This window comes from Blennius ocellaris, assembly GCF_963422515.1.
Source record: "Blennius ocellaris genome assembly, chromosome: 6".
Taxonomy (NCBI): Eukaryota; Metazoa; Chordata; class Actinopteri; order Blenniiformes; family Blenniidae; genus Blennius; species Blennius ocellaris.
Window position 1 is genome coordinate 3,290,253 of NC_137655.1, and position 15,655 is coordinate 3,305,907.

The window sequence follows — 15,655 nt, forward strand, 5'->3', positions numbered from 1 at the left end:
GTGTGTGTGTGTGTGTGTGTGTGTGTGTGTGTACCCACCTCTGCAAGCAATAAAAAAGAAGAAAAAAAATAATAATAAAAAACCCACATGGGCACTCGTCTCTCCACCCTCAATCGTTTACGCTCTGCTGCCAAGTCAGAGGTCTAATTATGCATTTGAGCGTGAGAGTTTAATTTGCGCTTTTCATTTGGAGTGATTGGCACTTGCATAAGTTATGCTGAATGCTGTTTAACTACAGGGGAGGCAGGCGGCGTGCACTGTGCCCCCTGGTTATTCATGTTGCAGCCCAATGTATATTCATGTCCCCTCACAAACCCCAAGTGTGTCAAAAGCGAAAGACCCCACCATGAATTTTCAAGGTGTGTGTGTGTGTGTGTGGGTCTCGCAAAACAAATTGTCCTCTTTATGCATGTATATCTACCGGCATGATTAAATACAATGCATTAATGACGATATGTGTGACTGAATACTTGGAGCGACTGGGAAAATACACACAATTTTGTTTTTTAGTACAGCACCAAGAAGATGAGTTTCACAGCGTCCCTGTTGAGAGGGCGAGGCCTCCTCCTTGTGGGGAGTTAAAAAACTATTCAAAACACCAACATGCTTCAGAAAAAATGCATAAACCCCGTGTGCTGCTCTCGCATGTCGGCCGACTCACCCAAGCACAGGTATTGATACGCGATCACATCGGCTTCTGCAACAAACTCCCACCAGCGTGAAACCCAACTCGTCCTCACTTCGTTTTTATTTTCCATCTCAGTTCTTTGAAGACAAATGAAAGAGATAATTAGTCGTCACTGATTTTCTCTGAAGATTTGGCTCATCTCTAAACTGTTCAAAGTAAAAAAAAAAAAAAGTCTCAAAGTCACTTTATAACCATAAACTGTTATAACCGTGAATATGTGCATGTCCTTAATCAAAAAGAAAAGAAAACAACAACAACAACAAAAAACTGCAGTTGATGTTCATGGAGGGTCTGCAGGGAAAGAACTCTTTTGAAGTATTCAAGCCAAAAAGTCAAAAAATAAAAAAAGATGCAGGCATAAAAGTTCAGATATGGGGAAGTTACAGTTGAATCAAACACAAAATATTGATTAGATAAATAAAATAAACAAAATTAATTAATAAATTAATTAAAAATAAAATAAAATAAACATTTCATTACCTACAATTACCATTGACTGTCATCATTTAGTTTTCTTAGGACTCATTTTCATGTAAGTAGTATCAGCACACTAGCTTTCTAATAATAGACACAAACAACTATGAGCTACTTGCAAATCATGTCATGAAGTTGGTGATTTTTTTTTTTTTTTTACAATAATTTCCACAATAATTAATTTACCTTAATGAAAGCTTGATCGCATGCAAATTTAATCAGTCCAACCTCTTTCTTTCTATCACTACCACCTGCAGTGCTCCTTTCTCATCCTGTGAATTCATTTAAGGTTTTAAATTGGTCTTATTATGCAAAACTTTCTGAAGGTTTTCCAACGGTAATAATCGTCTCCATACCTGGAACGACATCTCAGAAGTGAAGAAAGTGTGTCCTCTCTCTCCCTGACTTGTTCCAGGTTTTAAAAAAGTGTGTTGCTCCAACCAGCCAATCAGAAATCAAACCCTATATAGTGTCATCGGGGGGGGTTTAGCCAATCACAATCAAGGTAGACTCCTCCCCCTTTGACTCCTCCTACAACTAGGCAGCTCTGCTCTGGCACATGGCACCACAGGAGGAAGTACCGCCTCCTCTTACCATAGATGGGCGTGTGTGGGCGGAGCCAGTCCAGCTCACACAGACACAGCAGATTCTTAATGCAGCTCCTATGATGCAATATTCAAATGGAGGGAAAATCAAGGAAAAGCTGGATTTGGGGGCAATAAACTTTGAAAACAATCTGTTTGGACCAACGAGACCATGTGAAAGTGTTGAAAAGCTGGATAATATAATAAAATCGAGCGCCAACAAGCTTTTAAGAGCTCGAAACAGATTTTGTGATCACGTTTTGGGATTCTTGGAACGATTCTGTGTCAGTTGTCCATTCCTCTGTCGATGACCACTTAATTAATCAGCGTGATTCCAAAAGAAAACGAGCTAAATGAGCTAAGCTGGTTCCTCAGAGTGTGATCACTTTCGTACACGGCTGTTTCTTCACTCCATCAACCTAAACTGCAGCAGCAGACAATGCACTCGCCCTCCTCCTAAGCATACTGTACCCCCATGCGGTCACGCAGATTAGAGTGCCGGCCGCTTATTTCCCTCTCCGTCGTCTTTCATTTTCAACACACACACACACACACGCAACTAATTCCCTAATTAACAAACAATTTGTAAAGGGAGGAGGGGAGCAGATGATGGGGAAACAATTAAGAGAAAAGAAAAGTGCTGGCACAAAGGCTTTTGATCAGCAGCGATTCCTCCGTGACCCCGCCGGTCTGTCTCTTACATCCACGGTCAGGCGTGTTATTGTGGCGCTCTGCCGCTGTTCCACTCCCTCTCCGAGCTAATAATGCCGCGGCGAGGAGCCACTGATGTGTCAGTCAGCGCCGGGCACAGCAGGAGGCTTGGGGGGGGGGGGGGGGGGCAATGAGAGGAAGCCACAGAGATGTGAAGCAGAAAAATTAAGACGACGAGAGTCTGTATCTTTTTTGTTCCTGATTTTTTTTTTTTTTTTTTTTTTTTTGCTGATGATGCTTCTGTATTTAGCACTGGCCCACTTCACGTTCAGGGAGCTGAGTCTTCACCTGCACACACACCTGCCCCAGCTCTGCTTTTCACAGCTTTTACTGTGATATTGATACGGGGAGCCGCGCTGCCGAGCAAAAGCTGGGAGGTGATTTAAACCTCTGGAGTCTCAGCCGTTGTTTTTTTTTGTTTTTTTTTACTGCTGCCTCAGATATCTCCAAATAAAGAACTGCATAAATGTTTTACACAACTTTGTTGTAACTTCACAAGATGAAATACAGCGCGATCAGAAACAAATGGAGTTGCAATTACTCTTCTGTTCCACCAAAACTTCACAGGACATGAATCGTCTTCAAAAAAATGCATTTGTCCCATTGCAAATGCCGAGCACTGTTTTTTTGGTACAGACTTCATAGACTTGCTTCATCTCATGTTTTTACCCTCCTCTCTGAGGACTTTATCTGAATTGGAGTTGTATATTTTACTGAACTGGACTGAGAGTAGAAGCTTTGTTTGTGGAACACTATCGCAATAAAACACACAGTCTAATAAATAAACCAAATAAATCAAATAAAAAAAACCAAAACAAACTTTGTTTTATTTTAAAATCTTTTGGCCTTTCTTACATTTTCCAATTTCTGCACAAGAGTTTTTTTATCTTACACTGTCAGGATGTAAATTTAACAATTACTGATCAAACTTTTCATGTGAGAAAGTGGCCATTCTGCAAAATTCACTTCAAAAGATTAGCAATAACCGTCGCCATTCCTGTAACGACGCCCCAGAAGTGAAGAAGGTGTGTCCTCTCTCTCTCCCTGATTTGTTTCAGGTCTTAAAAAGTGTGTTGCTCCAACCAGCCAATCAAAAATCGAACCCTATATAGTGTCATCGGGGGGGACAGGGGTTAGCCAATCACAATCAAGGTTGGCTCCTCCCCTTTTGGCTCCTCCCACAATCAGGCAGCTCTGCTGTGGCACATGGCACCACGAGAGGAAGTACTTCCTCCTCTTCCCAAGATGGGCAGGTGTGGGCGGAGCCAGTCCAGCTCACACAGACACAGCAGATTCTGAATGTAGCTCCTATGATCCAATATTCAACTGGAGGAAAAGCAGGATTTCGGGTTATAGTCTTCGATTATAACGTCTTGAACCAACGAGACCCATGTCAAAGGGTTGAAATATACTTCTCAGTGTTTGATATTCCTGATTTATTTGCTGTTTATTGTTTTTATCTTGAAAACACCACGATAAACAGAATAATTTATTTCAGTTTTGCCAAGTTGCCACCCGTGTAGTGACTGTGAGTGTCATGCTATCGCATCCAGCTTCCTTCCAGTTGTGCTTTGAAAAAGTTGTCCGCTCCTGCGACGTGATCGCCATCTGTCAGCGTTTGGTCCGCGGCGACCTCGGTCGCCTTCGAGACGCTTTTGCACAACTGCCGCAGGCGGGTTAAAGGCCACTCCTCCCCAGCGTGACAAAATACAGTCGCGCGGAGATCTTAGCAAAGCAATAAGCTGTAATGAGGCTGAACAGCTGGTCCGACACTGACGCGGGACTCCTCTGTTGACGGGCTCCAAATCAACAAACAGGTTGGATCAGCAGGTGACACCGAGCTCGGCTTGGATCTCAAGGAGCATTAACATTTATCTACTGTCAAAAAGCCAGAACTACGCTGCTGAGCGCCTCGGCTAATCGTCGCAATAACCTCTGGAAATGGACCGAAACTTAAAAGATGCAACGTTTGGGAAAGTTTGCGTACACGCATATACACACAGACTTATTGTAGGTGTTGCTTTATGGTTGACTTGTTCAACAGATTAATACATTAACAAGAGATTAAAATGTGGAAAACAACAGAGCTATCAATGTAGTAACATGCGAAATGGAATTGAACCCACATCCTCTGGATGTGAGTTAACCACACCCCCCCACTCCCTCCACCCTGACGGAGACGCTGTGAACTTTACGTCACAATGTGGATGTTTCCGTCTCTATTTGTCTCCTTAAGCCCGTCCGGGTGAAGAGATATCTTACGGCGCTAAAACCGTCTCTCACCTTCCCACGACTGCAAGAATCTGGCTTGTATTGACTCGCCGGCTCAGCCGCATATGTTGGTCCTCAAACCTCCCCGCAGGTAGATTGCCTGGTGAATTATTAAATAAAGCAGATTGCCCTATCGCGGTCGACGGATGTTAGCGGGCAGCGGTCTGCTATAAAGGAAAGCGGCGCTGTGAGATTAGGGGAAGTAAAACCAGGCGATGGGGTGGGGGATTCCTCGGCCAAGACGGTGGGGTGGGGGGGGGGGGGGGGGGGGGGGGGGTTGGCTGATAACATCCCCCTGCTCCTTTATTCGTTTTCGGAGTGAAAGATAGATGAGCGACTGAATAATTCCTAATCTTCTGTCAGGCCGCGCGGCAGAGGACGGCGGAGGGGAGTCGTGTTTGTTTACGATCTTGGACGTGGCGCTGCAGACCCGGCGTTCCTGCGGCGGGGATGAGATGCGGCGGGGAGATATTGACGGGATCAAAGTGCCGAGGAGGAATCTCATTTCGTAGGAGAGCTCCTCTCTCTCTCTCGCTCTCTCTCTCTGCACGCCGCCACAGCTGCGTCCGCTCGCCATGAGCCTGCACCGCCACAGAAAAGGCCTTTATCGAGTCCTTGCTCCTCATTTTCTCTCCACTTCTTATGTTTGCCCTTTTTGCTATCTTTTATTTTCATCTGACCCGAGACCTTCCACTTCTACTTTGCCTCCCCAGGATGTCCTGCAAGAATCTTCTTCCCCGGTAGAAGAAAAGAAAAAAGTTATTGTTGCTCTAAGATTTTGGAGGTGTGAGACTCTCCTTCTCCTCTTCTTTGTCTCTTCCCTATTGGTCTGGACGCTCAGGGAGGAGCAGCGTCTCTGGACCAGGGCTCCAGCAGGCCGGCCCCCCCCCCCCCCACTCCCACTCCCACTCCCCCTCCTCTCCCGAGGCTCCCCTGCAGTGGGGCTGTTGTTTAATCAAGCCCCCGGCTTCAACTCCCAGCAGGCCCATTCTCCTCTGACCTCCACCATCTGTGGAGGCTCCAGTTCACCGAACACACACCATCTATTAGAAGCTACCTGTCCTTGAGCTCTGTGAGTTCAGCTGACGTCGCTAATCCACAGAATGTATGCCTCATAAAATGTATATATATATATATATTTATTTATATATATACACACACACACACACACAGGCGCACACATACACTCACGCCGCTGGCTTTGTGGCGTTGAGCCACGGTTGTGCTGCTTTCGGATCAAATTCGGACCAAATTTAATATACAATTCAACTGTTTCTGTATCGCTAAACAAAGTAAACAGTCTACGAGCAATTTTGCAGAGAAAAGCACAGCAATTATATATAGGAAATTAATAGCTGCAGCCTTTATTTAACATTGGCAACGTGGGAAGAAGAAACAAATCCTTTTAAACTGGAAGAACCCTTCGGAACCAGAGGTGGAGGCTTTCTGACTTTTGTCCCAAAATGACATTTTGGTTCTCCAATACACAGAGAATACACACACACACACACACACACATCTGGGAAGGAAATCTCTACCTCTTGTGGAAAAGCGTCCCAAAAAAACCCGGAGGAGACAAAGACAGCGGCAGTTGATTAAGGGCAGGCGTCCAATTTAGCTTTCAGTGCTTTAGCGAATCGAGTGAGATCTCTTATTATGGCATTCTGCAACAAAAACAGTCCGCTGCAATGACTACATGAAACTCCCACAGCAGCGAAGACAAACCCAAGCCGGAACCACAAGTATTTTTCTAATGGCGCTGCTCCGCGAGCGCCGCAGATAGCCGTCCGGCCCGTTAGCCGCGGCCGCTTCAACGCCCCTCATCTCCGAGGCCTTGACCACAGAGGCGGCCTTATCAGTGCGCCTCCCATCTTAAGCCTCCGCTGATGGATTTTGGCCGACGCTCGGTGGCTGAGTTTTAAGGCAGATCCGTATCGGGGGGGTGATGGAACGGGCCGGGGCTTTGGTTGGCCGGCGTTAGCGCCGTCGGTGCTGTTATTGCTCACACAGAGGGAAGACGGCGACACCGGAGCCGCGCTGATGGATAGCGAGGCTGAGATTTCTCCCCTCGAGAACGAGTTCGAGATGGAAACTAGAGGACAGGGAAAGGAAGGGTCGGGGGGTACGTGAATGTGTTGTGCATTTTCCGGTGAAGAGGATTTCACTCCCAGATAGTGAACACACACTCCAGATTATAGAGCGTCTTGTTCCTCTAACATCCAGATTATAGAGCGTCATACTCCACTAACCCTTGCTCAGGGACCCCCGTGGAAATCCAGGTTAATAAAGCCCTGACGAAATAAACGCCTATTATTAGAAACGGCCATAAAAACACACGTTAGACGAGATTATTAGAAATCTCAAATGCTATTCATCACATAAGATTCCATTTGAGTGGAAAGCAATATGTGAGATGGGTTAAAACAATCATGTTATCTTATTTTAAAAAGGGTTATAATGTGTTCAGACTCTTAATTTGGGAAGGCATATCACGGTGGGAACCATGTGACCAGTCACAGCCAACCAGGTTTTCTTGTTTTGTTTTTGTTTGTTTCTTCCTGCTACTTGACTATGAGACACTCAGGTACATGAAAACTCCGTACATAAAGGCCCCGGGGCCAGATTTTAACCCACAACCTGGGTTAACTGAGCCGGAGAACTAACTACTGCGCCACCGTCTGGTCAAATATGAAAATAGGAAAATCTGAAAATAGCCAAATATGAAAATAGGATCAACTTGAAAGAGATTGAGTTGCTAAAAAATAATTGTCTTGTTCCTCTAACATCCAGATTATAGAGCGTCATACTCCACTAACCCTTGCTCAGGGACCCCCGTGGAAATCCAGGTTTATAAAGCCCTGACGAAATAAACGCCTATTATTAGAACATGTTAGATGAGATAAACAATAAATGACTTATTAGAAATCTCAAATGCTATTCATCATATAAGATTCCATTTGGGTTGAAAAAAATATGAGATGGGTTAAAACAATCATGTTTTCTTATTTTAAAAAAGGTTATAATGTGTTCAGACTCTTAATTTGGGAACACATGTCGCGGTGGGAACCATGTTTCTTGTTTCTTGTTTCTTGTTTTTCCTGCTACTTGACTATGAGACACTCAGGTACATGAAAACTCCGTACATAAAGGCCCCGGGACCAGATTTTAACCCACAACCTGGGTTAACTAGGCAGGAGAACTAACTACTGCGCCACCGTCTGGTCACATATGAAAATAGGATCAACTTGAAGGAGATTGAGCTCCTAAAGAATAAATGTCTGATCGCTGTCTGGACAGATAGCGAAGAGGCGAAGGCGATGCACATCCTGACCTCTGACAACAGGATGTGATTGTGGTTGGATGAAGCCGGCGGTGGGCGGAGCCGACGAAGCACCGTCGCACGACTGAAGAGGAGCCAGGGCGCCGGGATCAAGTGAGCACATGCGTCCCCAGAAGGTGGACCACACGGAGGGAAGGAATGCTGTTTGCTTGAAGTGAGCCGTGGGATTGGATATCCACTAAATCCAAGGCACACACCAGTGGACCAGAGAGAGAGAGAGAGAGAGAGAGAGAGAGAGAGAGGGAGAAAGATGAGACAGCAGAAAGACTTGGAGGCCGCTCAAATCAAACTGTTAGTGAGCGAGGCAGCAATCAAATGAGAAAAAAAAAAAAAAAAAAGAAAGAAAGAAAAAGCTTCCAATAATCTCTGAATCATCCAGTCAATTATGGAGTGAATGATCTCTCAGAGGTGAAGTACTGAGATAATTAGTGTGAAGCACTAACAGAGGCTGGTGGAGATGATGGGTCATCTGATCTTACATGATTATGGCTTCACTTTTTTTTTTTTTTTTTTTTTTTTTTACCTCTTAATAAGCACGAGGGCGGAACGAGCCGCAGGATAACTCCACATTCTGTGACTTTATGCCTCCACTTCACTTCCCCAGCAGAAGCAAATGCAATGCTGATCACTCTGCTACGTTCATCTGCTAATTACTGCATTAATGATGCAAAATACAATCAACAAACAGCGGCGTGATGCTATTGATTAAATCCAGATCAGATTTGAACGCTCCCTGTGGGGAGTTACGGCGCGAGCTGGAGTGTATGAAGCAATACAATTAGCACTACGTTTGGCAGCAGCAGATATTTCAATGCTCTGGAAAGTTTGAAATGATATTGTTTCTTTATAGCTAAAATCAATGGCATTCATACATTTGAGACTTTATTTTTTTGGGGGGGGTTTGTTTTTGAAAAGAGAAAATGATCAATTAATATATAATGATTTTAAGAAAGCCAGAAAGGAAAGGAAATAAATAAATAAATAAATAAATAAAGGCATACATACATGCATATTAAATAAATAAAAATAAAATAAAATAAAATAAAATAAAATAAAATAAAATAAAATAAAATAAAATAAAATAAAATAAAATAAAATAAAATAAAATAAAATAAAGTTTAAAAAAAATTGTGCAGTGTATAATTCAGTGATTTCTTGTTATTTTTTTATAGTTTTTTTTAGGTTTCTCTAATTAGTAGCTCTGGACAACTGCTAGATTGTAGGGAAAAATGTAAACCATTATTAATTCATATAACATACGAGGAGACTATTATTTATTATTTATTCTTATTTATTCTTATTCTTCTGAATAGGTTACACATGATTTTAAACAATGCTGTGTGAATTTAATTATTTATTTATATTGAAATTACTCATGTTCGTAGGTTTTACTCAATTAATCGATTTAAAGGTCGTCTCTATGCAGGTATGTTTCAACATCCTCACTGATTGGTTCAGTTACCAGGTTCCCATGTTGATTCTCCTGAAAGCTCACAAAAGCTTTGCCTCCGTATTGAAGGAGTTGATGTAACCTGTCAGGATTCTTTGCCGTCAGAAAGGTGATTTTCTCTTCCAGACTGCATAAATAACAGTATATATTTTTTTTTCTCTTACTTTGAAGCGTGAATAGCCGCTCTCTCTCTCTTTCTCTCTGCTCTGACCGCTCTTCCCTTCTCAATCCAACCAAAAGTACATCAAATGATCCTCCCCAGTCGGACTGGAACATTGATTCTCCCCTTTTTACCTTATTCTCATTCATCCGATGGAAATATGAGATTGGGCTTTCAGTCTGATGAAGTCTGAGGCAACCAGGCTTCATGGGCTTTGAATGAGGATTGAGTGAGTGAGAACCGTAAGGAAGCAATGCCGGTGGAGGAGTTGGCCGTCGGCGTGCGTCTGTGTGTGTGTGTGTGTGTGTGTGTGTGTGTGTGTGTGTGTATTTGTTGGGTTTTTCTTCCCCATTACCCAGTCTATCAGCATGGCAAATACGAACTGTGACCCCCGGTGACCCGGCGTCTGACTCAGATAAGCGCCGCAAACAGCGTGAAGTGGCGGCGGCAGCGGCGGTCACACACCGCGGCGCGCGCTAACTCCCGCCGCGCTGACCGGCGCCGCCAACGCTGCACGGCGGTCTGAAGGTTACTCCGTGTGGGAGCGAGAAAGTAAATGTCCTCCGGAGTCCAGGCGTCTCTCTTCAGTGTCCGCGTTTGTGTGTGTGTGTGTGTGTGTGTGTGTGTGTGTGTGTGTGTGCACACGCCGGTCGACACACACTCTGGGAGCTCCTATTTGTGTGGTGTGACGTGTACACTCTCGCCGCCATCCCGGTGCACCGCTCACATCACTCTCGCTGCTTTATAGCCACCCGGGAAAACCAGGTAAACAAAAGCCCCGAGAAGAAGAAGAAGAAGAAGACGAAGAAGAAGAAGAAGAAGAAGAAGAAGAAGAAGAAGAAGAAGAAGAAGAAGAAGAAGAAGAAGAAGAAGAAGAAGAAGCCGTGTTTCTCTTTTATGGTCGGCCATTTTTCACGGACTTTAGGAAAAGCCGTGGCTGAGTTATTGGAGCGGCCTGCTGCCACGGCTGCCCGGGAAGGGGGAATTCTCGCCGTGGCGTTCTTTAAACAAACTTTTGCTATATATCACGGTTCTTCGCCGCCGCCGCCGCAACCGATGGATTTTCTCGTCTTCGGCCGCGTCGCCGCTCTCCCTCCCGCTGCACGCTGTGTCAAGGCCTCCGTCTGGCATCGGCAGTCGATGACAATTTGGCCTTTGTTATTTATTTCTCTTTCCTGCGCTGATAACGTCCATGGCAGCAAGGCTGGAGAGGATCTATTGGACGAGGAACGCACACACACACACACACACACACACGCACGCACACACGCACACACACACACACACAGGAAAAAAAAAAGACATTTTCTCAGAAGAAAATCGTCTTTCAACAGTGCAGTTCAAACTCTTCACAGTCCGCCAAGACCGCGAATGGCCGACCACTGCCACAGTTATCTGGGGCTTTTTTTGTGTGCGTGTTTTTTTTTCCGTTATCGAACAAGGGCATGTCACATATACTGTCTAGAAATATTTTACCACACATGTACCTTCATAGTACAAAGCATTTATTTATTCGATTCTATTCAGCATCTCCTCAACATTGAAGCCCAATTTTTTTTTTCATTCTCTACCAGGTGGTTGTTTGCAGAATACAGTAATTCAAAGGCAGGGAAATTGACAGTATGTGTTAATTTAATCATCCTGGGTTGCAGTTAGCAGATCTGCTTCCACACGCCACTCCACGTGTCTGTTTATTATCTGTGAACAAGAATAAAGTTAAGTTCATATGAAGGTAGTACTTTTACCGCCATGTTCCCTTTTGATCGGGAGGAAATTAACAGATCTGTGGCGGAATCACACTCAAGGCTTCTTTATTGAAGTAGCCGCTGCTTTCACAGCTTTTGTGGATTTGTAAAAAATTATATTGGTTTCATTTCAACACAAAGCTTTGAAACCTCACAGTTTAGTTGGAATAGAAAAAAAAATGCAATAATGTAAAATAAAATGCAACACCAAATAAACGTTTTGATTACAGAGGCCTGATTTCAAGTGTTTTATCACTTAGGAGCTGGCAGTTACAAATATATTTAATTTTGAAAATGCGAGATAACTGGCGCCTCAGGAGTTTGCATGTCGACCCTGAATGAGGATCATTGGTCAACCTACATTGCCCCAAAGTGTGAAGGTGAGAATGTATGTATGATTGGAAATGGATGGATGCCAAGATGGATGGATGATGTTGAATCGATGGATGATAGAATGGATGGATGGATGGCAGATGCTTGCATGAATGGATGGAAGAATGGATGGAATCTCCAACATCTGTTGGTTAAACAGGTTGAGCCACGACGCAGGTAAGATAAACTCACTTGACACAGCCGTTGTCAGAGACGTAGATATTTATATGTTGCTAGCTGGTGCAGCGATGAAGCGCATGGAGGAAAGACTGGTGGATGTAAACGTAAATTTGATCAAATCTCCAGCTTTCCAAACAACTCATTGTGCCTGGCTGCGTTGTATAAATAAAAAGTCGTAGTGAAATCGGCTTCTTAATTTCTCCTGTATTTAATTTAATTTAATTGAATTTAATTTAGATAAAATAAAATAAAATAAAATAAAATAAAATAAAATAAAATAAAATAAAATAAAATAAAATAAATTCAAATAAAATTTAATAAAATGAAAAAAAATTAATTAAAAAGGTCATTTTGAAATCGGCTTTTTAATTTCTCCTGAATTTAATAAAATAAAATAAAATAAAATAAAATAAAATAAAATAAAATAAAATAAAATAAAATAAAATAAAATAAAATAAAATAAAATTAAATTAAATTAAATAAATTCAAATAAAATTTAATAAAATTAAATAAAATTAAAAATTAAAAAGGTCATTTTGAAATCGGCTTTTTAATTTCTCCTGAATTTAATAAAATAAAATAAAATAAAATAAAACAAAATAAAACAAAATAAAATAAAATAAAATAAACTAAAATAAAATAAAATAAAATAAAATAAAATAAAATAAAATAAAATAAAATAAAATAAAATAAAAACATTTAAAAGGTCATATTGAAATCGGCTTTTTAATTTCTCCTGTAAGAAGGCGGAGAGCTGTTTGAAAGGCTCCGAGTGCCGCCGTTAGATCGACCTCTCTAATTCTTTGATGTTTCAAGGATAAAGGCGGCTGATCCAGATCAGCACATTTCCTCGCAGAGTGTGGCGGTGCGCTGTAGCACCGGCCCTTTTCCTCGCATTGTTTGGGTAAGCCGGCTTTGTGTACACAGGAGCCGCGGAGGTCAGGAGCCCGGAGAGGAACAATGCTCCGTCTCCCGGTTCAGACGGCAGACGGTGAAGAGGTTCACCTGGTCGCTGACACCAAAGGACGGGGCGAGGTATCGGTGACAGCTGCCGGGCCGGCCCTGAGAAAGTAAAAGGTACAAACGCTGGGTTGTGTTGTTTAGCTGAAAGAATTTCTGGCTTATATGCAAACCATTCAGTTGGCTTACAGATTGACAGGCGTTACACAGGATCTACATAAATCAGAGTGTTCAAGTTATCTTCTGCAAAGCGAGACGACAACTGACTGATAAATGGGTTAAATGAAGTATTCACTAATCCCGAATCCCCAATGAAGCCAAAATGAAATTAAACAACATTTCTCATTGTTCAAACTGGTGTTTTTGTTTTTTGACATGTTCCTGCTTTCACTGCATTTTTTTCCCCCTTTCTTCTATCCCTGCAGCTGTATTAAAGAAAAACACCACTGGCTGTCGTTCTTTAGTGGTTTGTATTCTTGTCTCTGCTCTGCCAGCTCGGAGGCCAACTTGTTTGCCTAAAAGCCTCATTTTTATTTTATTTTTTTCGATGTGCCATTGGCTGCGACAGGAATGTTCTCAGTTTCTGTTTATTTAGTTGACCTCAGTTTAACTTCAGCAGCCCGTAGCTGTTAGATTTATTTTCTTTCGCCGTAATATCTTAGCAATTGCGGTTCCTGCCAACTTCACTTTTAGCTGTTTAACGAAAATGACTATTTTCCCACTTTTTAAAAGCCTCTCGTGTGCGATCCGACTGCTTCCTTCACGGCAACTTGTTCTTCATGTGACCATCTATGCTTTTTAGATTATTTACATACAGCATATAACAATTTTTTTCACCATGTCACTTTTCCCATAGGTCATTGAAAGCTTTGAAAAACATTTAGCAGTCATTTTTCTTCTCATGAAAGGAACATTAATTCGAAAAATGGCCATGGAACGCATGAGAAACTCTCACAAAGGACGCTTCACTCTGCTGTAGGCAGTCCGTTATTATCGATAGGTGATTGTGGGAGACGTTCAGTAAAGTTAATTCCAACCGCATTGACGCAAGCTAAACTAATACTCTTTTTACGAGTTCACACACAAGGTTGCACAAATTCTATGGAGGTGGGAGAAAGTGAACGGCTGCAATCTAATCACGAAATATTCCACAGTTTGGTCACCACTGTTGGTCTCTCATCATGGCGTCATCCTTGACCTGGTAATGAGAAATGTTCATTATTAAAATATTTTCCCTGCTTTCAAAGCAGCTACTTTTTATAATGCGTCTGAAAACTTTAGTGTTGTTTGGTGATTATGCCCGTTTTCAATGTGTTGGATGAGAAGAATTGCTCAGCAGAATCCCCATGACATTTATTTGCCGCTTTATTATCTAATAATTTGTGTGCTTTACCTCACATTATGGTGCGTTACGTTTAATCACTCCACGGAGAACGTATGCAACATACTTTTCTGACTATAAGCACGCTATGGTTTAAACTAATTTATGGATTTTTTCCACAAGATTCTACTTCTGCGCTGTTTGGAGCGCCTCTGCTTCTCAAAACGTTCCCTTAAAATGAATATTTCTGTCTTCCTGACCTCGTCTCGCTATTGTGGCCATCATGTGCTGCTTTATGTTATCTGGTCTGGGAGTGATGCGTTCAGGAGCATCACGTAAACCCGACCTGCTGCGCTCCATGGCTAACCAGTCGACGTCATAATCACAACCAGCAAAATAACTGAAAAGACATATAACTGTCAGTGTTTGTGGGTTTTTTTTCTTCTATAATTCACTTGCCTTCTCTCTCTTTCTCTTTTTTGGGCTGATTTGCGCAAATAGGTAAAAATACGTGCGAAACCTGCAGTGAACTTCATGCCCTAGACAAGTTCGGCCTATATATGCATACATTTTTTTTTTATTTACTTTTTAAATTTCATTGGGTGTGGCTTATATTCATAGTCTCTCATCTCACCTCATTGTTCCTGTTGTTAACGAGGTACACTCCATGCAAATCTCTATTTAAAATACACAAAATGTCACATTAAGGTGTTGTTCAGTTGCTCCCCTCCACAACTCAAACAAACTGCAAATCTCAGGGCGCGGCATTATGCCGGATTCTCATGAATCAGGCCCCTTTTTGTATTGTAACGTGTCTGATTCAGCATGTTTACAGTGCAACTCAAAAATAATGGCAGCAGTGAATGTAAAGACCAGTACATAAAAAGTCAGCACACGTAATAGGGCATTTTATCAAATGCCTGCAGTAATAGCGTCGAGCTCCAAGAAGGATGAAATGCTGTGGCTATAAACCACAAAAAAAAAAAAAAAAAAGTATGAATGGAAGGGGGGGGTTATTGTGCTTCAGCGGTTACCGCTCTCATCTAGCTGTTCGGGGGGGGGGGGGAAATGGTGGTTTGTTCAAGGCTCAGTGCTTTTCAGTGGCCCAGTTTTGCTCTACGATGCCGTACGAGATAAATTGGTGCCTCTAAACTTCATGTGCGTACGTGTGAATGAGTGAACTTTGTTTGTTTGTTGGACGGGCCGATCATCCGGGGGTGTAGCCCTGACTTTTCATATGCCGTCAGAGCGAAATGGCTCCAATGAAGCAGTTTTACAGTTTCAGTCTGTCGGGGTTTGCATGTCCTCCCTCTACGTTTTCATTAAGATACTCTAACTAATCTAATTGAACACTTTGTACCTCACTAGTGACAATAAAAGGGTATGAAAGTGTCTTTCT